General features: G+C 48.3%; 1 protein-coding gene across 32 annotated transcripts in view; it reads left to right on the top strand.

The window, feature by feature from the left end:
- The first annotated feature begins 3528 nt into the window (after positions 1–3528).
- Positions 3529–26737, top strand: part of SORBS1 (sorbin and SH3 domain containing 1) — a 227050-nt gene continuing 203841 nt past the window's right edge. For 8 of the 32 annotated variants that reach the window (XM_035025593.1, XM_035025559.1, XM_035025602.1 and 5 more), the window contains exon 1: positions 3530–3624. The gene's annotated coding sequence lies outside the window, so the exon portion shown is untranslated. Of the gene's footprint in view, positions 3625–26737 lie in introns of all 32 variants that reach the window. The other 24 variants (XM_035025753.1, XM_035025735.1, XM_035025743.1 and 21 more) reach the window with 10 other exon arrangements.

Below are 26737 nucleotides of genomic sequence, written 5' to 3'. Positions count from 1 at the left end.
TTTCTCTCCAGCAGCAGAAAGACTGCCGGGAATGATCTGATGCACATGAAGAGAAAACAAGGAGTTACTAATAAAATTAAATTAAGTTCAAGCACATTTTTAACAGTATGTAAAGCACAGTGCTAAGCGCTGTTGGAGATGAGCAGACACAAGCCAGAACCTCATGGAATTTACAATCTTGTGGGTAGAGAGGATGAGGAATAGGACTATACACATATGTACATGAGTTCATGCCAAATATGGTAAATTCCATGAGAAAGGAATAAGTGAAGTGCTGTAGGACTGGAAGGCTGGGGCGCTCACTTTCCCTGGGAACCAGGAATGAGCGTGTGATAAGAGATGGGATGAGAATGGAAAGCCCTTGGTTACTGCAACCATGAGAAGGGCTTGGTGTTTCTCCTTCCCAGGACAGGCCCCAGAACTTACAAGGCCCAGTACAAAATGAAAATGTGAGGGCCCTCACTTGAAATGAAGAATTTAAAGATGGTAATAAACTGAGAGTGGGACTCTTCTCAGCAAAGGTTGTGCACCCATGGAGCTGGCCTTCCCTGGGCCTCTGCTTCCTCAGGGGTCACCTTTGGGAGGTCAGGAGTCAGGTCTCACCAGCCCAGCACAGGGCCTGTGACTCAGATGAATCAGTGAATGACTGGAGACAAGAATGAGTGGACACGGTTACACCTGCTGATTTCTTAGGTGGCTTTCAGTGTTAAGATGTTATTAGACCATGACTCTGAACACTTCTTGGAGGAGACCTTTGAGATGAGTCTTGAAGGATAGTAGGATTTTTCTTTCTCTCTGTTTTCCCCTCTTCTCTTCCCTTCTGTCCTTCTAGTATTTTTCCATTTATCTCATAAACACACAGACTGGAACCAGTTGAGTTCGATATCTGAGGGATGACTCAAAGACTTAGATCTCACTTAAGATTCTTCAAGGTACTTTCCCACTTACAGGGATGGACTTGTCTATATATAAAATTTCCAGAGGTAGAGTCTGGTTTTTCATTTTAAAGTTATTTTGCTTAAAAAAAAATAAAGTTATTTTGTTTTATTTTAATTAAACAATTTGATAGATATTTTTGAAGAAAAAAATCAGAAAAATAGAGATGAGCAAAAAATACTCACAATCCCATAAAAATAGTTCTAATGGGATTGCAGTATTAAACTAGTTTTTAATCTACTCTTTTAAAAAAGATTTTATTTACTTATTTGAGAGAGAGAGAGAGAGAGCGTGCGAGCATGAGTGGGGAGGGAGGGGCAGAGGGCTGAGCAGGGAGTCAGACATGGGGTTCCATCCCAGGACCCTGGGATCATGACCTGAGCCAAAGGCAGATGCTTAATCGACTCAGCCACCCAGGCACCCCTCAATCTACTTTTCTATTTGATAATGTATTATGGACATTTTCATGTGTCAGTATCACTGTACTTTTCCTTTTTTCATGGCCGTATGGTATTCTGTCATATGGTTGTACTGGATAGGTTTTCTTGTCCAATTAAAATTGGACATTTGAATTGTTTTCAATTTTTTTTTTATTCTGAATGGTGTTGCCCTGAATTTGTGAGGTAGGCAACTTATCTGGTTTCTTGCCCCGTTATTTTCCTCCTCTGTCGACAACCTCAGGATAACAATAGGACTCCCTCCTGGGGTGGTTGTGTGGTGTGAGTTAATGCATGTGAAGCTCTCAGTACAGAATAGTGCCTAGCAGACTAGATATGCTTGATTAAAAGTCATTTTATTACTTTACAGGCGCAGAAGGAACGGTCTTGCCTAGATCAGGGAGTAAGCTAATAGTAGAGCCTGGGAAGCCTGATTCCTAATCTAGTCTTCTTTGCAAAGCCGCAGGATAAGGTGAAAGTGGAAGGAGACATGGGCTGGGAGCTCCCTAGGCTGAGTTCCTGGTGGCCCTCGCCTCCTCAGTTGTACAGTAAGCTCCCCGGCAGCTCTGAGTGTTCTAAATTTTTTTTTTCTTTACAGGGAAGAGGACAGCCGATGCTCAGCAAAAACTCGTCACTGTTCCTTGACATCTAAGAACCTTAACAGATGTGTTTCCCATCAGCCCGTGCAGTCATTAAGGCCTGTCTTTACCACACCACACACAGCTTGTTAACTGGGAACGTGCTTTGGCTGAAGATTCTTGTCAATGGCAGCTGACAAAAGTCAGTTTTGTTCAGCCCAAGGGATGCCTGCTGTACCTTCAGGGATGTCCTGGGGATGTTGGGAGCTAGGCGTGGCTGCTTGCTGGCCCTGAGACCTTGGGTAAGCAGCTTCCCCTCTCTGATTCTTTCCTGTAACACTGAGGGGTTACTGGAGGAGGTCAGGATGGTATGCCCAGCGGTGGTTAGCTCTGAACTTAACAAAGTACCCTTCTCTTCACTTGCATATTGTCCTGTTTTATTCTATTCACTCTGTTTCACTTTGCAGATGATTTTATTTTTTCACTTGTTTGTCTGTCTCCCTCACTAAAATGGAAGCCTCATGAAGGGAAGCCTCACTTTTTTGCTATAACCCTGGGGCCCATCACATGGCTGCCATGGAGTCCCTGAATGTGTGTTGCACGAATGAAATCTCAGAGCCTGGGTTCAAATCCTGGTTGCATTGTTTTCTGTGTGACCTTGAGCAAGCCACTTAAACCTCAACAGTTTTCCCACTTGAAAAATAGGGATTAGTGACAGTGCCTTTTTTATAAGGCTCTGGGGATCAAATGAGAAAATATCCAGGAAGCATTAAGTCCACTGGCTGGTACAGAGTATAATTATGATAGTAGCAAACCTTAATGTAGCACAAAGGCCAGGCACTGATCTAAATGCTTTACATAGGTTAACTATGTTAATCTTGAATACATCCTGTTCTTTTTTTAAAGATTTTATTTATTTACTTGAGAGAGAGTGAGAGAGATTGATTGGTTCAGAGCTAACCACCGCTGGGCATACCATTCCTCTCTCTCAATAGCACAAGCAGGGGTAGAGGGAGAGGGAGAAGCAGGCTCCCCGTGGAACAGGGAGGCCGAGCTGGACTGGATCCCAGGACCCTGGGATCATGACCTGAGCCGAAGGCAGCCGCTTAACCGCCTGAACCACCCAGACACCCCACTACAACCCATTACACCATTTTACAGATGAGCAAAATGGGCACAGGGGTTAAGTAACATATGCACTCAAGACACGTTAGCTGTTATTTTTATGCCCTAGGTTCCTTACCAGCTCCCCGCGGGCGAGCCTTCTCAAGGACCAGAGGGCGCGAGGCCCAGCCAGTGGCCGGCCAGGACAGAAAGGGTTACTGAGACCGCGCGCGCCTAGTCGCCGAAGATCCGCAGGCCCGCGCTCTCGGCTCACAATGCCGCGGGGCGGGGCGGCGGGACGCTTCGTCGCCTCCCATTGGCGCACACGCCCCTTCCTGTCACGGCCGGACCGAGCACCGCCCCCTGGCACCGCCCACCACCCGGGCGCTGCCGGAGTGGACGGTTCCAGACGCATGCTAATGAGGGGGCGGGCGCCGCGGCCCATTGGCCGGCCGCGGAGTGTCGGTGAAGTCAGCGCCGAGTCCCAGAAAAACAGAGCGGGGCCAACTGCAGCGTGTAGTGCGAGTGGGGCAGGACGCGCGCCGCCCGCCTGCCCGGAGACCCGCAAGGTAAGCCCGCGCCAGCCGCCCGCTCGCCCGCCCGCGCTCTCTGGATCGGCGGCCGCGGCGCCGGGGGCGTGCGGCGGCCCGGCCCCCGCGGGCGGCGCCTTTGTTCCGCGCTCGAAGGAGGCGCGTTTAAAGGGCCAGCTGTTGGAAGGACTTGGGGGACGCCCTCCCCCAGAGCATCCCCCGTGGTCACGGGGAAAACCGTGGTCCTCCTCGGCCGAACCTTCCTTCCTGCTGGGTGGATCCCCAGTCTCTCCAGGAAAGTTCCCCAGGGTGCGGGGGTCCCCGGGATTCAGGTTTTGTTTTCTTTTTTGTGGGTGGGGGTACGTGCGATCATGGCCACTTCTTCAGGCTGGCTGCAATATGGGTGGGTGGAGGAGACATCAAAGCCCGGGGGGGTTTGCGCTGTAAAGTGAAACTACCGAGGAGGGGCTCCTCTGCAGCAGCGAGAGGAAGAAGAAGGGAGCGAGCGGCAGGATGGAGGCATCGCAGGTGTGTTCATTCATCAGCATCCCCCGGGAGGAGAGGGCGGCGGGAGGGGCGCTAGGACGATCCGTCTGGCCTAAGGACCCGCCTGAATGAGCGGGTACGTGTGTGGGTCCGGGAACCCCGTGCGTGCCCATCCGCCCATGCTGCTTCATCCCCCAGGGTGACTGGCAGCATCTTGCTAGGCGGTTCATCACCGACAAGGACGGAAAGCAACTCCTTTCTCCGAATTCCCCGGGCATCCCTAGCTCCCACCTGGCTGCTTTCCGATGTGGCTTCCTTGATAAGCGGTAGCGCCATTCAAGATAGAGGGGGGGGGAGAGGCTTGAAGTCATTATGTACCTTTCATGGGGGGATGTGCTGTCGAATTCTGCATCCCCCCTGCATCCGCTGTCGTTAAGATGGCTTTGAAATTCACCAGTGCATGCTTTCTTTGGGCAGACAGAATTTATTACGCTATTACATTGCTGCATAAAAGCAGAAGGGGTCCCACTGAGCGCGGCTCCTTTTATCCAGACCCTGTGTTTTCCCAGCATGTTCTAGCTGAACCTTTGGATTTTTGTTTTAAACTGAGCGCTGGGATGCTCCTGTTGTCACAGGGCTGACCTGCTGAAATTGCCAGAATTGATTTCACTGTCAATAGGAGGGAGGTTCGTTTAGAGACATCATGGAACCTATCTGGCAGTCAGGCCTCTGACATCACCCCCTGCCACACACACACATCCCTTTTCCTCTCGTAAGTGAAGGCCAGGGATGGCTTGTTTGTCTCCACTCTCCTTGGTTTTTGAGCTCCTCTATTTAGATTCAGTTTTATGTTTTTAATTGGAAAGGAAGCTTGGTGGTGGTTGAAGAGAAGGGGGTGGATTAAAAGTGGGGTGGGCGGCAGATGGGGACAGCAGCCTCAATGACAGAAAGCACATGCTGGACATTTGGAGACTCCAGATCTACAGCCCTTAGAGACACAGGTGAGATAGATGGCTGTCTACCCACTGGGAGGGCTGTGTGTGTGTGTGTGTGTGTGTGTTGGCTTGAGGGAGGGGTGGAGGAAGAGGATGCTGCCAGCAATTTTCTGCCCCACCCTCTTGATGCTGCCTTAAATAGCTCCTTGCCCGCAAAGCTCGGCTGTCTGGGGCTCTTGGCCTGAGGGGATGGCAGGGAAGGGTGGGTCTGTTGGCACCTTTGCTGTGGGCACTTTAGAGAGGACTGTTAGCAAAGGGGTAGTTCTGGTGTTGCCGAGAGCTCATTTCTCAGCTGGAGGGCACTGAGTTGCGCTGTCTCTGGTGACTTCCCCGCAGGGAGTTAGCAACCGAAAAGAAATGCTTTCTACCCTGTGGGGCCAAGAGATGGGAGGGTCTTGTCATCTTCCCTTAGAGCCCACCCCGTTGGCTGGCCCGATCCTCCTCCTACCTGCTCTCTTTCCTGCTAGTTGGAGAGTTTCAGTGAACTTTTCTGAAGGGATTGGGAATAATGAGGGGTGAGGTTGGAGTGCTGGGAAGGGACGAGCAGATGCTTCTTACTGACAGAACAAAGACCTGTTCAGCGCTCCCCTCTTTCCCCCTCCCTAAAATAGAGTTCTATATAGATAGCAGACTCTGGGGTTTTCTTTGCAGAGTATGAGTGGGCAGGGTTCAGGAAAGAAGGCTTTTACCAGGCAGCATTGGTAATCATCTGGTCATCCAGACGTAGCTCTGGACCCTTCCCTGGACGTGGAAATAGATTTGCTGTAGAGGGCACTCACAGGTCATTTAGGATTTAATCTGTCTCTGTAAAAGGAAATGGATGGTCCCAAAAAACTTTGGTGAAAGAGCTCTGGACCAGAGGCGGGGCAGCTGGCTTTGATCCTGGCCACTGATCTGCTTTGGGCCTTGGGCTTGTGGCTTCCACGCTCTGGGCCCGTGTCCTTGTTGGGGAAAAAGCAGAAGGCTTTGGAGCAGACTATTTTCCCGGGTTCCTGACAGCATTACTGTTCTTAGATTCACAAGTCCAGTTTGTGGGAGGGCCTTTTAAGATTCTTTTTTGTTTGCTAAATGTTGTTAAAGTCATAGTGTTGCTCAATGGCATGAAAGAAGTATTCCAGGACTCAGGCTTCTGATGGCTTCAGACTCACCTTTTCCTCAATTAGTACAATTTATGAGGATTTACTGTATGTAAATACTTGAGAGCTAAAATGGCCTGGAGAGGCACAGACCCTCTGAGCGGTGGTTGACTGGGGTGACTTGAATTGGCAGAATGCTAAGGAAAAGGAGTTTCTAGAATTCATTCTCCTTTCCTGTGTATGTTTAACTCACTGCTTTATTTATGGTTATACAGGTGAATGTTCAGTTATTTAGAGCATGAGTGTTGGAAGAAAACCATGATTGCCATGTTTTGCCCCCCTCACTGAGGAATTTGGGATTGGGAAAGTTGTGATTTGTCCAAAGTCACACAGGTAGCAAGATGCAAAGTTGGGACAGGACCCCTGGTGGGTAGATTCTGGGTCCTGTATTCTAGATGTAGCTCTTACTCCCTCCTCCTCTGAGATTCTAAAATGGGATAGAGAAAGTGAGGAGGAAAAAGGCTTAAAAAGGGAGAGGTTGGAGGCAGGTCAGGTGGGGAAGGGGAAAACACAGCCTCCAAGCTTGGAGGAGGGAGGGATGGAGCTGAAAGGGGGGCTCTTCCAGCTGTGAAAGAGCAGATTTCTGCAGCCCTTGGATGGAGGAAGCAAGAAAGGGCTTGGCTTAGACAGGGGTGGGAGTGGGTGGACCTGCCTGGGCTTGGGGCGGAGGTGGAGTCTCCTTGCCATCTCTCCTGTTGACCCTCAGCCTGCAGAGTGTGGTAGAAGCTGCTTTGTTGTAGGGTCAGCTGAGGCCTTTGGAACCACTAGGGACGTGGAACTTGAACACGTGGGAAGTCAGATGTGCTGGTGGTGACAATACTGAGGTGGGACCCAGTTCTGCTGAAGTCCCAGTTTATTTTTAAATGCAAAACGAAAGAACATTTTCTGTGGAATTTCTTTTCTTTTTTTTTTCTTTTTTTAAAGATTTTATTTATTTATTTATTTGAGACAGAGAGAATGAGAGAGACAGAGAGCACGTGAGAGGGGGGAGGGGGGAGGGGGGAGGGTCAGAGGGAGAAGCAGACTCCCCGCCGAGCAGGGAGCCTGATGCGGGACTCGATCCTAGGACTCCAGGATCATGACCTGAGCCGAAGGCAGTCGCTTAACCGACTGAGCCACCCAGGCGCCCCTGGAATTTCTTTTCAACTCAAGCATTTTTCCTCTGACTTTCATCGGTGTTTTGTATGTTTTATGAGATAGTGTTTCACGTACTCCCTTTTCAAGAGGCACGCTGGGGGCTGGCTGATTCACTGAACTGTAGCTCATGTGTGGGGAGCTTCTGGCCTGGGACGTGAGCTAAACCTCCGAATGTTTCAGTGAGCAATGAAAGAGCTGTGAACAGTGGTTAACCGGATCAGTAGCCATTCAAAGGCAAGGATGCAAGGTGATAATACTTTGAAGTCTATAACCCAAGCCAACAGCCAGCCTGTGTGGTATAGTTTACTTTGGCTTGTTGGTCAGGCCTGGGAAGTGTCTCTGTAGATTCCTTGATAGGAACCGCCCCCAGCCCTTCCTGCTCTGTCAGACCCACTGGATGTCCCAGTCACGAAGACCTCATCCATGTCCCCAAAGACCAGGTTCTCCCTCACACCAGGGCTTGTTCCTCACCGAATAGGATATGGACAGGTCTGTGTGTCTGTGTATCTCACTGTCTCCCGTTCTTGCTTTCCCACGTCTCCATCTCCCTCCTCTATACATTTCTTTCTCTCTCCTCCTGCTGTATCTTTCTTTTTCTTCTTACCCTCCTCCCCCATTCTTTCTTTACTGTCAATAATACAGCTTTGTAGTGTATTTTAATGTATTTACTGTTATTAAAATTTAATCTTCTCTGTTCTTAATTTATAGTCAGTTGAGTTCACTCCCTTGCAATGTGTGGGTATGTGTTTTATACACAGAGCAAACGAACAAAACAAACCCTATTAAATTCCTTTTTACTTCTTTCTGTGTGGCCTTCCATTGATTTCTGCCTCCCCTTCCCTCCCCTCCCCCCTTTTCTTCTGTGGTCAGTAGTGGCTCTTTATAGAAAACAAAATTTCCCAGCTCACTGTCATGTGGATATTATTGTTTTTATAACAAAAACAGTTAGGACAATAGAAAAAGTTTCCGCCCCTGTATTGTGGACACAAGGGACACCCTCTCCCAAGAGATGTGCCCTATTTCTTGATTTCCTTCCATGGAAGGAGTGTCTGCAGTGTATTCTCCAACCAGAGGCCTGGACTGTAAAGGTTGGGGATGTTGATGGTGAAGCTGGGGCTCTTGTCTATGATTCTGGTAATGCTTAAAGTCGGGGAGGTGGGTGGGCTTATGGCCAAGAGAGGACATCTAAGAATTCAGTGTGATGGCTTTTCTTTGTTTCCCTAAGCTGGGCTAACCCAGCAGTCAGTGACAAGACCCAGACCCCTTTGGAAAAGAATGAGATGTTTCTCAGCTTTCTGATTCATCTCGGTTGGGACCCGAGGGAAGCTAGGCAGAAGGAGGGTAGGCACCCACTGACAGGTTGCAGGTCTGAAGTTCCAGGTACTTTGATGGATGCTTGCTGTAGTGCTTTAAAATTTTTTTCTGACTCAGGTTAATTACAGAGAAGATCGAGTCTTGGTGCTCAGTGGTCAGCAGATAGTTTAGCATCTAAAGCTGGCCTTGTAAGCAAGCAGTCTCCTTGAAATCCCTAGTTAATATGTTAAAAATTCACATGAGTTTTGTATTCTACTCTATAATATGTCTGGGCTGGTTTTAGTATAAAGGTATTTAAAATGTTTTACTGTCGGGCTGCCTGTGTGGCTCAGTCGGTTAAGCGTCTGACTTCGGCTCAGATTGTGATCTTAGGGTCCTGGGATCGAGCCCCATGTCCAGCTACCCACATAGTGGGGAGACTGCTTCTCCCTCTCCCTCTGCCCCTCCCCCCTGCTCGTGCTCTCTCTTTCTCTCTTTCAAATGAATAAATAAAATCTTAAAAAAAATATATGCTTTGCTGTTAAGTACAACTGATGGTCCAGGAAAATGCTGTGTTTATATGGGGACTTCACTTGTCCATGTCCACTTGAATTATGCACAGCAGGTCCCGTCCTCCAGCTGGAGAAGCCAGCAGTGGGGCAGGCATCAAACCTGGTGGTGTGGGGAGCTGCCCACCGCCCCCAGCCCTTCCTGCTGGCTCTGTCAGACCCACTGGATGTCCCAGTCACGAAGACCTCATCCATGTCCCCAAAGACCAGGTTCTCCCTCACACCAGGGCTTGTTCCTCACCAGAAGAAGGCCTTTTCTCCTTTGCCTGGTTGACTCCTCCTTCTCCTTTCAGACTCTCCTCACATCTGAACGAGGTGCTTTTCTCCCTATGTTAAGTAGTAGCTGGTTCCCTGTCTGTCTTTTCTACCAGATTGTGAGATCTGGCAAGACAGAACCTGTGTTTCATCTCTTTTCAAATTCAGTTTTTTTTTAAAGATTTTATTTATTTATTTGACAGAGAGAGAGAGACAGCGAGAGAGGGAACACAAGGAAGGGGAGTCAGAGAGGGAGAAGCAGGCTTCCCACGGAGCAGGGAGCCCGATGTGGGGCTCAATCCCAGGACCCTGGGATCATGACCTGAGCTGAAGGCAGACGCTTAACAGCTGAGCCACCCAGGCGCCCCTTAAATTCAATTTTAATTTACATCAAAGTCCTATTTTATTTATATATATATGTATATATACGTATATATGTGCGTGTATATAGTATACATACATACTTTTTAAAAGTACGTGTATATATACTTTTTAAAGTCAAGTAACACTGCAAGGCTTATTATAAAGAAACGCTGTGTCACCCCTTCCCATTCCAGGGATTACTCCCCAGAGTCAGTCACTGAATGTGATTTTCTATGGCTGCAGTAACAAATTACCACCAACACAGTGGCTTGAAGCAAAATAAATTCATATTATGGTTATGTAGCTTAGTAGTCTGAAAAGGTTCTCACTGGGCTCAAATAAAGGAGGTAGCAGATTCTTTTTGGGAAGAATCTTGGGAAGAACCCCTTTTGGGAAGAATCTGTTTCCTTGCTTGCCTCTGCTAGCTTCTAGAGGCTGCCTGCAGTCCCTGGCCCTTGTGATTACTTTGGGCTCCCCTGCATAATCTAGGGTAATCTTATTCTAAGTTCCCTTGATTAGCAACCTTTATTCCATTTGCAACTTTAATTCCCCTTTGCCAGATAACATGTTTATAGGCTTGGGGTTTAGGTTATGGACACCATCTTTGAGGGGCCATTGTTCTGCCTACTACAGTCACTTCCAACTCTATTAGCTGTTTTTCCTGACATTACTATTATATTTGTGAGTTCCCTACTTACATTGCTGTTTCTTGATTGTTCAATTTGGATATTATTTCTTGATGTCCTGCCATGGATTAGAGGAACCCTTATTCCCCTCTTCTCCCCATACACCTCTGTTCACTCTGTCCTCCCAATATGGTTACATCACAGTTTTGGGTTATATTGATATTCAGTGCTTACATTATCTTGGCTGTGTAAATAGCATTCATGGCTGAGCCATATAGTTGTGCTATAATGATATTTCCTTTTTTGTACATCTTTTTTTTTTTTAGTTGATAATTGCCTTCTTTTTTCTATTTATTTTTCTATATACTTATTACTAATTCTCAAAGTCTCTGACAGAATTTTAAAACATCTATGTTTTATAACACATGTTCCTCTTCATTTTTTCCCCTTGGAGACCTCCCTCCCAGAGGCCTCCATCCCTCTCCTCTTTTTTGGGTTGATTGACCTATAGGCCTGTGATATGACTCATCCTGGGGATTCCTTTGCCTTGTCCTAGGCTGGATCTTCTGTTTCCTCTTTCTTGGTTTATTTCCCCAGGAGGTTCTAAGAGAGGGTCTGTGGAGGTTGATCACTTCAAACTTGCATGTCTGAAATATCCTTATTCTACATTTATACTCGATTAGTGGTTTAATTTGTCTAGAATTTTAGGTGGAAAGCCATGGTCCCTTAGAATTTTGAATGCATTGCTCCACTGTCTTCTAGGTTCCAATATTAATGGCAAAAATTCAGATGCCATTCTGATTCTTGATCACTTATGGGTAACCTGCTTCTTTCTCACTGAAAGTTTTAGGATCATCTCTTTTTCTCTGTACTGGAAATTTTCTTGCTTTCAAAATTATTGTGCTAGGTCCTTAGTGTGCTGTTTTGATCTGAAGACTCACATTCTTCAGTTTGGGGAAGATTTCTTCTATTTTTCTTTGATAAATTCCTTTTTTTCTTTTGTCTTTGGAACTCCTCTGTTAGTTGGATGTTGGACTTCCTGGGTTGAGTTTATAATTTTTATTTTTATTTTATGTTTTTAAACATTTTATTATTTTTTAAAAGTAATCTCCACACCCAGTGTGGGACTTGAACTTACAACCCTGAAATCAAGAGTCACATGCTGTACCAACTGAGCCAGCTAGGCGCCCTGAGTTTATAATTTTAAAATCTTTTTTTCTTGTTTTTCATTTTATTTTTGTTTCACTTTGTGAGAGGCCTCTTCAGCTTTGTTCTTTACCCTTTTGAATTTTCAAATTTATGTTTTTATGGTTTTGCATGAAACATGCTTGCATGCTTTCTGGAACTCCCTCGTTCTTAGATGCTCACTTTTTTTTTTTTTTTAATAGCATCTTGTTCTTGTTTCATGGGTGCAATAAATTCACTTAGGTTAGGTTTTTGTTTCTGTTTTTGGTGTTTTTCTACTGTTTTCTGCTTTGTCTTTGTTTCCTCCAAGCCCCTTTTTCCGCTTATTTTGGTTACTGAATTTCCCATTGGAGCTGTTCTTCTACTGATCCTTGACTGTCCATTTATATTTTAAGATTGCTGATTGGGCATTTGTGTGACAAGGAAGGGGGCTTAACTTCATTGTAGGGTTCCAGAAGAGAGCCCACTTTCAGTGTCTGTGCCTATAGATCTTTTTTTCTAGGGGATGTTGGGTTTTCCTGGAGAAAAATGTTGCCTGGTGGTGTAATAGCCTGGATGTGCTGCATCATGGGAGCCTTGATGGGAAAGGAGGCTAGGTACCCTGTTTGGTATGCAGACTTTCACTCACTTGGTCCTTTTCTGAAGGTTCTTTCCCTTCTTCTCAGCTGTGTCCTTCCCTCAACTGTGTCTGGATCCAGAGTCTCTTGGTGTAGTTTGCCTAAACAATGAATCTCTGCCTTCTTCTGCCTGGGGGAGGGAAATCACCAGACTGAGTAGATGTAGGAGAGGCGACCCTGGGCTGGAAGTGCTCCTTCAACAAACTTTTAGTGGACTCTCTTTTTAGCCCCTCTCCCCTCCCCTCTTAGTCCTTGGTGCCTTCCAATTTCTGAGGCTTCTTCTGTTTCTGTAGCATAAGTCCCCACTTGCTTAGTGTTTCCCTCCCCTGCTTGCACTTAGCAGGGCAGAAACCTGAATCAGCTACTGCAGGGCAATCAGCTCTCTGTCTTCCAGAATTCTGTTGATATATCTCATCTGCTGTTGTCTTCTTTCCATCAAAAATCAAAATTTATACTGTCCTTTTAGTGGGGTTCTAGAAGAGAGCAGGCATAAATATGGGTATTTAACCCTCCGATTTGACCAGAAGTTTCATCTCTTTATCCAAGCCCTTAAACTGGTACCTGCTAGATGTAGCATATATTCTCAGGAACTGTTTGTATACTGATTGAGTGCATGTTCCTGAGGTGGTATGCATACAGTTAGTCATGAGATTTCAAGACAGTCCCAAGCATACAATCTTACAAAAATAAATCCATTGTTTATTCTGAGATAGATAGCAGATCTGCCCTTCTCCCATGTAGCATAAGAAGCACTGTTAGACAGCATTGTCAGCTGTTGGGCTGGAGAGTGACCAGGCAGGCTCAGGTGCTATCTCCAGTCCTATCACTAATGACCTGGGTCACCTTGAAAAGTCACATAACCTGTCCGGGTCTTGGTTTCCCCAGGCTTAAAATGAGCTATTGGTCAAGATTTGATGCAGTTCACCTCCATAAATACCTGCCGTGTCAAGGCATGGTGCCAGCATCTTTCTGGCTGTTTCTTCTAAGTCAGTCGGGTCAGTATTTTGTAGATAATGTCTGTGAGGACTTTTGTCACACTGAATGACTGTGCCTTGTATGTCTTGCTCCTGATTGTATTCCGTGCCTGACACAGTCGGTACACTGCAGATTTGACCTCTCCCTCTGGACGGCGGGCTCCTTGTGAGGGCCACATCGCAATCATCTTTGTGTCTGACATAGCCCAAGGTGCAGGGCCCAGGGTGCATAGCCCTTGGTGCATGTTGGGTTTTTCCACTTAGAATACATCAAGGAAATAGAAAACAGGAGCTGCTTTGCCAGAATCCCTAGACGCCGCTTGGAGAACGAGGCCTTGCTCCTTGGGAGTCCAGCTGCACACTCCTTGTGGCGCAGCTTTGGAGCTAGGGGCCCAAATCTCAAGTGCATTGATGGGAAGGTCAGCAGAGATACCCATTCTGTACCACAGCCCTGACACTAGAGGATTGTTTCCCCCAAACAGGTCACCAAATGTATTTGTTTAATGGGCCTCATACTGTTACAAGTTAAGATCAGATTTATCTTAACTAAGAAAGTGAGTTATAGATACAATCCTGCGTTTATAGTGTTTACAAATGTTTAAGTGCTTTTTCATAATTATTTTGGTTTTCCTAAACCTGTGAGCTAATGTGCCAGGACTAGTAAGTAGGAATTTCAGGGAGATAGATTTGGCTTCATAGAAGCACTTTTCATCCTGAGAGCCATTCCCTGTTGCATTTGGGAGGCCCTGAGCTCCTCGCCAAGCCAAGGCTAGATGTCCATTAGTCAGGGAGCCTCGGGAATCAATCCTGGGGTGGGAGAGGAAGTCTTATTAGAGCACCTGAAAAGTCCTTTGCTTTTGATTTGTTCAACAAATCATTACTGGGTACCAACCGTACACCAGGGTCTGGGCTGGGCTCTGGGAATACAGTGGTGACTGAAGAGAAATGGTCCCTGCCCTCCTAGAATTTATAGACTAGAGCTGTGCTTTCCAGTGTGGTAGACACCAGCCATATTCATTTTAAACTAATTAAAATGAAATACAGTTTACAGTTCAGTCTCTTGTTCACACCAGCCACATTTCCAGTGCTCATAGACACAAGTTCCCATCATGCCAGGAAGTTCTCTCAGGCAGCTTGCAGTGGACTACAGAGCTAAGCTTCTGTGTTTCTAGACCAGGCATCTGTGATTAGCCTTCTTTCACAGCGGAGACAGCTGATGCCGAGAGAAGCCATTTATTTTAGGCCATGTCGCTGGATGGGCCTGAGCTGGGAGCAGATCTCTTCTCATGGAGCTCGGCTCTTCTTGCCTGGAAGTGAGGTGGGGAGCAGAGTGACAAAGGCTGCCTGAGTCCCCAGCCTGCGTCTGCTGCTTCACTCCTCCGTGCCTCAGGTGCTGCACCTGTCAGATGGAGAAAATAATGGTACCTACCTCGAAGGATTGTGGCTGATTCAATGATGCAAGTCTCTAGACTGTGCCTGACGCGTGGTAGCGCTGGTTGCTATGTTGAGGAGAAGGAGACAAGTTATTGGTGGAGTCAAGAGACATTTTCAAACAGGACACTGTTGAGTGGAGAAAGAACGTCGGCAGGCGAGGCTGTGTTTGCAGAGCTGACTGGCCACCTGGAGAGGGACACAGAACCGAATGTGTCTAAGCCAGGAGCTGCTTTGGGCATGAGAGCTGATGTAAAAATGCCAGCGAAGCTCTCTGAATCCCAGTACTTATCACTGACACTTGAACAAGGATCCCTTTGATGTCCCTTTCCTTCTGGTTTGCCTCTACCCATGGACCTTTCTCCTGTCCCCAAACATTTCTTCCCCTACTGTATTTCCACCTTGGAGGGGTGGGGTCTCAGACATTTGCCATCAGCCCCGTGGAGCAGAGGGATGGCCAGAGCTGTGTGAAGGAGAGAAGGGACAGATCCTGGGTGATTTGGCAGCTGGCTCTGTGGCTTCTCTTTGGGGTTTCTGTCGCTCGGTGATTTGCTCAGTCTTGCAAGCAGGTCCACCTGGTGTGGCCTGATGTGCTCGGGGTGCCCCGTTTTGTGGAGAAAGGGAGCTCTGATGTTCGCCCCAGGGCGGGGAGGGTGCTGCATTCGATGGGCGGATCCCTGCTTGCAGGTGGAACTTCAGTTTAAGAAGCGCTTTTTTTTAAAGATTTTATTTATTTATTTGAGAGAGAGAATGAGAGACAGAGAGCAGGAGAGGGAGGAGGGTCAGAGGGAGAAGCAGACTCCGTGCTGAGCAGGTAGCCCAATGCGGGACTCGATCCCGGGACTCCAGGATCATGACCTGAGCCGAAGGCAGTCGCTTAACCAACTGAGCCACCCAGGCGCCCTAAGAAGCACTTTAATAGCCATGGGCTCATTTCATCCTTCGAACAAATGTTGGTGAACGTGTAGCCACGGCCCCCGTCCTCCCCGACTTCTTTCCTCCTTCACGCTGAGAGTGCGGGGCTCTTGGCTTCCCCAGTAGGCATCCGGCAGTTTGTTTCAGGTTTTGAGGTGGGAAGGTTTTGGTTGGACAGCGTGGGTAGGGGTGGGGGTGGTGACGGTGCTCTAGACGCACCTGACCGATACGGCATCTCGCTTCCGCCAGGTGAGGCACACAGAGCAGGTGGTAGAGCAAGGCCAGTGACAGACCCCAAGTGAGGTGCCTGGTGATGATGGACCCAGGACTGACCTGGGTGGAGACTGCTCCTGGCTACCTGGATTCTCACTGTGCCATACGCATGCTGCCTGAGGACCGGTGATCAGGAGTATTGAATACTTGGACGTTATCCTCTACTTGGCTTTGCCAGGCTCGTTCTCCTTTGGGCCGTGACTTTCCACTATTCATGGACGATGTTCTAGCTCAGAGCAGCTGTGACAGGAATGGGTGCTTAGAAGATTCCGGAATTGCCCACGTGTCAATGCACAAACTCATTACTCATTTATATAATGCCTAGTGTGCATCGATTATTAACATCAGCCTGTAGGCCAACCTTTGAGTTTGGTTTCCCAGCATGAAGGGTCACCAGGACGTATCTTTTGAAATACAAACAGTTTCTCTTGTTGCCTGGAATTTGCGTGGAACCTGGCAGCTGGGCATCTGAGCGGTTTCCTAGTGTGACCTGTAAGAACTCGTTCATGTGCAAATTGCTCTTCTTTAGAGTTTGTCTTTCGTCTGTCCGTCGGGGCAGATCCAGGGTTGAGTGACTATTTCCTGCGAGCACAGGATGGTCAGGGGTTGCAGCCACTGATGCTACATCGAGGGGGGACAATGTAAACATTTTCGTGTTATGTTGATGTTTGAGAGTCTTTCCCAGGCTGCTTTACCATACACACTGCTGACTCTTCTGTGGGTGCGCCTCTCCTTATGGACAGTGCATGCAGAAGGCTGGCGAGAGGAGGGGATCCTGCAGCTGTGGGGGAGGGGGGATGGGCCGGAGCTGGAGCTGGGGGTCTGTCCCTGTGGGATTGAGAGCAGGCCAGGGATCTGGACGGAGAAGCCAAGGCAACAGGAGGAACTGGGCCGCTGTAAGCAGGACAAAAGGAATAGCGTCTCCAGAGAAAGAAAAGCCCCAGCGGGGATGGGAGATAGAGTAGCTAGAGAAAGCTGGACTCGGGAGGCCCGAGGGCCTGAGCAGGGTCAGGTGCCAGCTGCTGACAGACGGGTTGCCAAGCCCGTGAGCCTGGCCCAAGACAGTCTCAGGCCTTTTAGGACAGTTTTGTGTTTGCTTTGTGGGGCCTTTATGTTGGGCTTGGTGCACTAGTGAACCGGGACTGGCAGGTGTGAGGGGGCGAGGCCCCCGGGAACTGGGAGATGTTAGTCATGCCTGAGCACGGAGAGAAGATAGGCTCCTCTTCAGAACAGCTGCTGCAGGAGGAGGCCCTGCAGCCTGCCAGCCTACGGTACCATCGACAGTCTTGGTTTGATCTTGAATTATTAAGGTCATGGGCTATTTCAGCACTCACCTGAAGCATCGCTGTGAATAATGGAAAGGAACACCCAGCGAAAATACCCATCCCTGGGGTCCAAGGGGCTCCAGTAGAGAAGGGGTTTTGTGGCCGTGGTTCTGGATTCCCCAGCTTGTTCCCGCAAGGAACAAACACCTGGGCAACCAGGAAATCCAGAGGTTACCCTTGATGGCAGGGTGTGCACCTCCTTGGGCTATCTTGATGGGTATTTTTGCTGGGTGTTCCTTTCCATTGTAGCAAGGAAGAAACAGTGATGTTAGAAGACGTAAAATATTTAATACTGTCTTTAAAAAATTAAACTGCCCAGGAGTCTTTGGTTGGTGATGCCCATAGCAACAGGCATGGTTTCCAGGAGTGTCTTCCTAAGCTTTTGAGCTTCTCAGAAGGGGTGCGGGACCCCACTCCCAGCAGGCTGGGAGGCCTGGAGGAGGCCCACCTGCCTGCTTGTTGGTCCAGAGGCCGGGCAGTATTGAGACTGAGCGACCCCTTCAGAGGTTGGAAGCTGGGGTCTGTTTTGGTAAGTAGTGCGGAGCAAAGGGGAGGAGAACTTGCCATCCTTTTGGGGCTTGTTCATTCATTTTGTTTTATTGGCCTGTTAGTCCCTGGCACTTAGGCTTCTCCGTCCAGTCTCCGGACTTTGCCTGTACAGTTTCCTTAGCCTGGAGTGTTCTTTCCTTCCTTTACCTAGCCACTGTTCATCCTTCAGATGTCACCTACAGCAGCATGTTCCTGGAGAAGCCTTCTCTGATCCCCTGGAGCAGTTTAAAACCTCCCGTTTGAGGCTCTCATGATTCAGTGGTTCTAGACAGAACATTCTTCACGGCATCTGTCTCAGCTGCTTTGTTACACTTGTTTGGGAAATCATTGTTTGTCTGCCCACCCCTCCAGTCTGTAGGATCCACAATTGCTGTGGCCAGGGCTGTTTCTCAGCCACATTCTGTCCCCAGTGCCCAGCATGTGTCTGGCCCACAGAAGGGGCTCACTAGCTGTGAGCAAATTAATTCATATACTAAGTTGTGGGTTCTGTCGCAGATTCTGGGAATATAAAGAGAACAAAACACCCCTGCTGTCCTTACACTGTTCCTAATCTAGAGCAGTGGGTGAGCTCTCAAGAGATCGATTGAGTGGCAGGAAGAAAACATCAGTTAAAGTTCTATTTATTCTTTAACTCAAACATAAGAAAGATGTAGCTTTCCTATTTATAGTAGTACGGATTTTATAATTAACTTGTAAGTAAATATGCTCAAAGCTATTTTACTAACAGGAAGGTATGATCAGAAAGTTGGGTGACTTGGTTTGAAGGGAGAGGTAGGCACATGAAAAGGTTTTTGTGCCCAGGTGTGATAAACACTAAGTTAGAGCAAGTACCAGCTGCAGCAGGGGCCACCGTGGAGGTGGGAGGGGGCTGGAAGAGGACCAGAGGAGGGTGTTCCCGATAAAAGGCAGGGGCACCAGCATGAGCAAAAGCGGCGTGGCACGAGAAGGCTTAGTGCATTGGGAGAGGTCAATACTTTAATAAGGCTGGGAGTGTAAGGCCAGGGGAGGGCCTGCTAGATGCCCCTACTGGTTTGGGGAGGGATTGAGAATTGGGAATACCAAGATGGCTGAGACAGGGTCCCTGCCTGCAGGGTGGACATAGTCTAGTTGGGGAGAGAATTGTGCATGCATGCCTTAAGGGGCAGACAGTGCAGTGAGTGCCTGGATTCAGAACAAGGTGGATATTTGGGTTGGGGGGCATCAGGCTGGTCATGCTTTCAAAATCTACCGTGCCCAACCACACGGCCCCCCCTTCAATGCAGGAGGGGAAGGAGGAGGGCTGGCCACTGACTTCAAGCCTCTTTCAAAGCCCATCTCAGGGTTAGGCTCTCCATGAAGTTCTCCTTCATCTACTCCTACCCAGGGAGCTTTTTACCTTAACGTGATTTAGACACCTCCATGGACTATATTTTCTGGGTTACAAAATGGTATATGAACAGAAAAATGGCATATGGCATGTAGAAATATGCGTATTTGACGTGTTTACTTACCTGTGTAATGATACACACTCCTTTCTTTCTTTTTTTCCCTTAAGTCCCAAGGCTTGAAGTAATTATGTAATTAGAATCCGCATAGAGTATGGTTAGATAAGGTGTAATTAAAGAGGAAAGCCTAATTTCGGAAGAATGATAAGAGGTCATTTGATTCAGTCTGGGCCCAAATCCAGTCTTGGAAGAACAGTAAGAGGTCACTTGGGTGTACGGAGCTTGGGGCCACCCGGGAGCCCAGACTGGCCTGAGAATTGGGCAGATTCTGTTTCTTTCAGTTCACTGTGAAAGCTATTCATTGAGCATCTTCTTGGTATAAGGTAATGTAGGAGGCCCAGCTGTGGGTGAGGAAAAGAAGGTCTGCGTCTACGGAGGACGTGGGGGTGGTGGGGAGATTGGCTGGAGAACAACCAGGAGGTCCTAAGGTAGAGAGATGAAGACTCCGTCGTGGGGGTGTGTATGTGTGTGGAGGGGGGACAGTGGGGAGATTGGGGAAGGATTCACAGAGCACGTAGCATTTAAGATTGCTTGAAGGGTAAGAAGGGTTTCAAGAGTAAGGACAAGGACTCTCTTGCCCTTTCATTAGATGCATTCAGATAGTATTTGTGAGGAGGCTGAGGTTGGAGTTGGAAGGAACTTGGCCAAGCTGGTGGGTGGCCATTTGCAGTTTGATGAGGTAAAGTTCATGCAGCTCAGGCAGTAGAGGGAAAACATGAGGCCAGGAGAACACCAGGCTTAGGCCCTTAACTGCATAGTGATGACTACGCATAGAGGAGTCAGAGATTGCTGTGGGCTGTGGAGTTCAGAGGAGGTGTCCTCATGGAGGGGCCAACAGGATAGAAGGAAGGGGAGGACGGAAGATTTGCCAAAGGAGGGGAGTGACATGGGCAAAGGTCTAGGGAGGGAGCCAGGAGATCATCCAGGAGAGAGGGGAGGGGGCACATAGGGAAGCAGGGCAAAACCAGGTGGGCTGGAGTAGGTGAATGAGGTTCCCCGGCCTGTTGGGCAGGAGATCCAGTGGGACAGAGGAGTCCATGGGAGGTTCTTGGACAGAAGAGTGGCATGGAAAAGGTATGTTGAGGGGAGAGGAATTTGGCCCTGCTGTGTAGAGTGGGCTTCTGGGGAGTTCAGCCTGGGCTTCTTGTCATGAGGTGATGGGAACCAGGCAGTGGGTTGGGAGGGTGAGGCTGGCTGTGTGCAGGCCCTTATCACAAAGGGCTACTGGTCGTGGTGATAAGAGCATGAGAGAAATAGGGCAGGGGAAGAAGCTGAGGTGACTGCTGCCTTCGGAGTCTGGGAGAATCGTGGTACCTGAGACAGGAGGGGGTGCAGCTCGTGGGAAAGAGGGAGTGGGCACAGAGGCATGGTGTGTCTAGAGCCCAGAGACCCACGTTCTAACCCAGCCCCGCCTCTGAACTGGCTGAGACCTTGGGCCTATTCCTTCCTCTCCTGCCATCCGATTTTTGGTCAGTAGGCGTTTCTACCTTAGGATTCAAGCTCACCAGAGACTGTGGAGTCATTATAGTTCTAGGGTTCGGGCAAAAGGAAGGGTCTGGGCTGGAGATGTGTGAGGCCCTCCCGTGGAGGGGAGAGAAGAAACCACATGATCTTCTTCCTTGTCTTCCTGGAGTGAGTGGGCAGTGAGCAACAGGAGGGACTCCGGGTGACTGAGTTGCGGGGGAGAGGATGCTGTCCTGACTCCTCTTGCCCATCACAGTGGTTATGGGACTCAGACATAATGCGTGTGTAAACTCCAAGCCTACACAGATGTTGCGGTCAGTGCTCCATTGGGGGGTGGAGCAGGGGAGGGGTTAATCTTCCCGAATTCACAGAAAGACAATTCTCAGGCAGGGAACCTCTTCCCCTCCTCCCCTTCCCTCCCCGAGCCAGTCTTTGGGAAACTTATGGCCTTGGACCTTTAGAAGCAGAGTCCATGCAGAGAAGGCTTCCTGGCAGAGGAGGACTTGGACAGAGGCCTGGGAAAGGAGAGAAGGAAGGACTTTCCAGAGGAGGAAGATGACATGGAGTTATTTTACCCAATTTAAACTAGAGTCCAGAAAGGAAGGGCTGTGTGTTTTGAATACCTAGTGTGTGTACCAGCTCTGCAGTAGGTGCTTTCATGATGTTTGTCTCGTAATCTGTACATCATTTCTGCCTCTCTTATTATCCCATTTTACAGATGAGGCAACAGTGTTATTTTACTCAAGGTCTCGGTGGTCTGGCAGGATTTTATTTTATTCAGATCTGACTCCAGTGGCAACAAATACCCACTTCTGTATTCTGTAAATACCATATTCTGCTGGCTCTTGGGGGAACATATGGAAAAAGAGGATGATTTGTCTTTGTGACCCTTATTCCCAGTGAAGCACTTACTTGAAATGTGGATCCAGCCGCCGTCCACACACAGCATTCCGACGCAGTGTGGCATCTTGGAGAATGGTAATGCGGGGGGGGGGGCACTTAGAGCTCCTCGGGGCCTGGAGCCCTCATTTCACAGGTTAGAAAACCGAGGCCCAGCAAGGAGAAGGGATATGCCAGGGTCTGGGCAGAGTGGGGATGAGAACTAGAAGAGTCTGGAGGCTTGGAGACTTGTGGCTCTTTTAAGGCCTCCCTGTGGAAAAGTTTGTTTTTAGACAACAATGGAAACCTTTGTCTGGAGAGTTGGTCTGGGCAGGGTTGGATCTGAAAGGTTCTCTGTGTGTGCGTGCGTGCGTATGTATGCGTGTGTGTGTGTTTTCTTTCCTTCACTTTAACCTCAGATGCCTTTGAACCACGGGAAGGATTCCTTAAGACCAAAGGTTAAGACCAAAGGCATTTAACAGGTGGAAAGGACATAGGAAGAAGGGGGAAGATCAGAAGCCACAGAAATAGAAGACTAAACTCTAGGCATGACTAAAAGGAATTTTCCAGGCCCATAAATAATCACTAACATTTATTGAATGTTAAATTCACTTACTGTGCCAGGCAATCGTTACGTGTCATTTTATGTAACTTCAGGGCCTCCCTATGAGGTAGGTGCTATTTTATTGCTCCCATTTTAAAGATGAAGGAACTGAGGCTCACAAGGCTAAGTGACCTACCTAAAGTGGCAGAGTTGATAAGGTGGAGAGAGGCAGGACTCCAACCCAGGCCCACCCAATCCAAAGCTCTGCCTTCAATGCCCAAGCTGTTTTGTAGGACTAGGAGTTCTGGGTGCCTGAGTCTTTGGAGATGTATGGACTAACGCATTTAGGGAGTTCACCCTCTGGCAGTGGTGCTCAGCCAAGGGCAGTTTTATCCCTATAGGACATTTGGCAATGTCTGGAGGAGACATTTTCGGTTGTGGTGATGTATAGGGGTGCTATGGCCTCTGGTGGGTGGAGGCCAGCATGCTCTTAAACGTCAGCAGTGCCCAGGACGGCCCACAACAAAGAGGTATCCCGTGCCAGATGTCAGTGTGCTGAGATCCAGGAGCCTTGCCCTTTGGGGCCTGGTTCTGTTTTCCCCTCAGAGCACAAGGCTAGTGGAAGGCCATTTGGAGAGCCCGTCTGAAGAACTCAGTTTGTTCCCTTATCTTCAGGGACTTATGTTGTTGTACCTCAGTGGATGTTGGCGGTTTGGGCCCCCCATTGACTGAGCCCTGAGAGACTGGTGTGGGGTCGTGGTGGGTGGAGGCCAGGAGGAAAAATTCCAACAAGGCGTGACAGGCCAGGGTGGCCCAGGGCTGCAGGTGAGAGGTGGGTGGGGTGCAGTCTGGGCTGCTGAGAACGGATTCAGCTGTTTCTGTGTGTGGAATTGAGGTAAGTCAGGTCCAGGGAGTTGTGTAATTCAAAATGCCTTTATTAAATTTTTCCTATGGCTACTCACCATCGGAACGGTCTGAGAAAGGGGTATATGTGCTTCGCATCTAACTTGGGTAGTACTCTGCTGCTTGCCAGACATCTTTGTTTCTGGTTACTGTTTAACTCCGGTCTACCCCATGCCACATAGGACAGAACAGCAAACAAATCTGGGGAAGCCGCAGGACCCTTGGCCTTTATGTGAGCTTCTCTGAGCAGCTTCTGCTGAGCGTTGCTGGAGCCCGATAAGTCTGACAGAACAGCCCCCTCTCCTGAGAGGGCACCGCTTGGGCAGTCCTGAGGAAAGCCTCCCTGCTTCACCCCAGACTGCTCTTTCTTCAGGCCCCTCTTCCAGGTCAGACATGGAAAAGGTGGTCCTGGTCTCAGATGGTCTACATCACCAGGGAGGATTTTCACCTCCCTTTGTGACCCTGGTTTCAAGCAAGCCCTCCCTGGCCAAGCTTTCTACTACAGTGCCTTTCCCCCTGCTGGCCTCGCTGACAGGAATGATCCCCCACTACTTTCCATCCCCTGGGCCCCACCCCAAAGCTCTCTGGCCACTCCAGCTAGCAGGATCACCTCCCTGCTCCAGACACCCTCTGTTCCAGTGAGTCCTTTGGTCTTTATTCAGTCAGTGAATTCTAGGCTTCCTGTGTCACCTTTCAGACACTAACTAGCCGTGTGACCTCGGATGAGTCACTTAACCTCTAGAGAAGCAGCATGGGATTGAACCAAGTCAGGTAACTTCAGTTCACTTCCAGCATCAGTGCTGAATGAGAGTTATAGCCATAGGACCTGGGGTGTTTCTCTAAGGTCGTTGGCAAGTCAGGTTCCCCTTTGATCTCATACAGATTCATGGAGGACTCAGAACTGGTTAAGGAACCGTCTTTGGACCAACTAAGCAAGCTGCTTTAATATTAAATCTTTACTCAGCAAATGTTTGTTGAGTGCCAGCTGTAATTAAGGGTGTGTGGTAGGTTCAGTAGGGCTGTAAGTTGGGACCTCTTGGGCTTTGTCCTCAAGGAGCTCATAGCCTTGTAGGGGCTGGGTATGTCTACACCGTAATAGAGTAGACTCTCTGACTCTCCAGCGTATCACCCTGTGTCCATCCTTAGTATCAGTTATCACAATTGTGATAACTTCCCCCCTGCCTATGAGTTAAAGTTCTGTAAGAGCTTGATTTTTTTCAGTCTTCCTCACTATGCACCTAACACAGAGCGAGCAGTCAGATTTTTGTTGAACGAGTGCAGTGAAAAATGGTACCAGTTGACTTGGGTTTTGAAGGAGGGTAGGAGATAGACCTACCTGGATGGGGGAGGGGGACATTATGGACTGACAGGGGATGTGGGTGGGGTAGAGGCAGGAGGAGGAAATGGGTGAGCAAATGCACAGTTGTAGCAAGGCTCAAGGCATGCTGGGTAACTTGCAAGTCCCTTGTGACTGGACCCTGTGATAGGATCAGTATCAAGAAGGCTGGAAAGGTAAAGTGGGGCCAGATGTGGAGAGTCCTGAATTCAAGATGTGTTAAAGGGTTTGGATTTATCCTACAGTAGGATGACCTCACATTCTAGTTTCCCAGCGTGGCTTTGGCTGTTGTCCCCATGTGATTATTAATAGTGCCCCCCCTGGCTCACAGGTGTCCCTGTTTGGATGATAAATTGTATGACCCCACAATCCTAAAGGCTACTCGGAGCCCTTGAAGCGTTCACGGTGGCACACGGTCCTGCTGGCGTGGGGAAGGTCAGTGCCTGGTGGCACCTGGAGGCAGGAGACAGGACCTTCTCCAGTCCAGGTAGAGAAGGCCTGATCCCAAGAAGTAGTAGTGGCATCTGAAAGGAGGAGAGAGTCACAAAAGAGACTGAGGCCAAAGTGACACCATGCACAGTCTCTAAGATGGCCCCAAAGTGGCTCTTCCCACGATAGACACATTCTAAAGTTCACACCCACTGGGTAAGCAGTTCTCTAACTTGAAGTTATGACTGATAAGAAAAACATCTACATTGTGCCTGTTTCCTGAGCAATTAAAAGTCAGAGAAGCTTCTCCCCAGCCTCCAAAACGTTCTGGTGAAACACACTGGTATTCACTTTCCTAAACCCCAGTATTGTTCCTTGGAATTTAAAATAGGTTATGAATGTGCTTGATGTCAGGAAAGATAAATCTGTGAGGAGGACTGTAGTCAATACATTTCCTTTTTAAGTAGAAACAATATAAAGAGCTTCATTCAGTCCCGAATCAATCTCACTTTGTTGCCATGATTGTGTAAAACCTGACCTGCTTTATGTCCGTCTCACTGTTTATATTCCCCTGATGTTCCCCATCTCAGCTGGCCCTGCACGGAGTCAAAGCCTTTTTAGGCCATGCACTGCTCCCTTTTCCCAGGGCTGGCTTATTGCATGCTGCAAAGGGGCTATGCTCTGAGCAGTCTCTTCATTCTGTATCTGGGGTGCTCTTCAGGACGGCTATTCCGTGTGCCCCCAAATGAGCCGCCTCTGTCTCAGAGTTGGAAGCCCAAATTCCTTGGGTTTTTAAAGTCCCATTAAAAAGATGATTACATTTTAAGATTTTATTTTATTTTTAAGTTACCTCTACACCCAATGTGGGGCTTGAACTCACAACCCTGAGATCAAGAGTTGCACGCTCCACCTACTGAGCCAGCCAGGCGCGCCCCCAAAATGATTACATTTTAAAATAGTTGATACATACACATGGTTCAGAAATCAAAACACTAAATGTATGCATTGAGAATTTTCTTTTGTTTTTTTAAGATGTTATTTATTTATTAGAGCACGCATGAGGGAGGAGTGCGGAGGGGGGCAGAGGGAGAGGGAGAAGCAAACTCCCCGCTGAGCAGGGAGCCCGATGTGGGGCTCCATCCCAGGACCCCAGGATCATGACCTGAGCCAAAGGCAAATGCTTAACTGACTGAGCCACCCAGGCGCCCCTGCATTGAGAATCTTCATTCTTACCCCTGCGATGTCCACATCACTCCCTCCTCCAACCTGGGCCCTATTAGGTGGGCTAAGTGTAATATTCCAGTTTACCTATGACAGTCCTAGTTTGTGTTTTCTATCCCAGTGAATGGTCAGTAACACCCGCTTTCATCCTCAAAAATGTCCCAGTTTAGGTACTAAATGATGTATTCCTCTACAGACAGGTAATTATTTTTATTGGTTTCTTAGATTTCCTTCCAGAATTTCTATATGTAAGGGGGGGGGTAACATACATTGCCTTTGTCACTGAATATACCTTGGAAAACTACCTATCAGTAGAATTGGGGTGTCCTCATTTTGCTTATCTTTGTGTTTGTAGAGACTAGTGGGCAGTTAACTTTCCCTTGGTTTATCAGTTTAATTACTGTGTAGGAGTTTCTTCTGTTTACCTAGAGAGAAACAAAAGACTGTGGGAAATGAAGCCAGCTTCCTTCCCTTAGGAAAGCCAGTTCAGTAGTAAAGTCATCCTGGAAGCTTTAAGGCACCAGCTTTCTGCCAAACATGGTACTGGGCACTTTGGATGAAGTGGGTCCTGCCTTTATCTCTCCTTGTCTAAATGCTTCAAGATCTAGCTCAGGCCTTCCCTGATTCCCTGGCAAGAATTCTTTGGCATCCCATCTCCATCCACTCATCCATCCATCCACCCATCCATCCATCCATCTACTCATCCATCCATCCATCATCCATCCATCCATCATCCATCCATCCATCCATCCATCCATCCATC

This window comes from Mirounga leonina, unplaced genomic scaffold (genome assembly GCF_011800145.1).
Source record: "Mirounga leonina isolate KUSES-001 unplaced genomic scaffold, KU_Mleo_1.0 Mir_114, whole genome shotgun sequence".
Lineage (NCBI taxonomy): Eukaryota > Metazoa > Chordata > Mammalia > Carnivora > Phocidae > Mirounga > Mirounga leonina.
The sequence above is the reverse complement of the archived record's forward strand: the minus strand, read 5'-3'. Positions and strand labels throughout refer to the sequence as shown.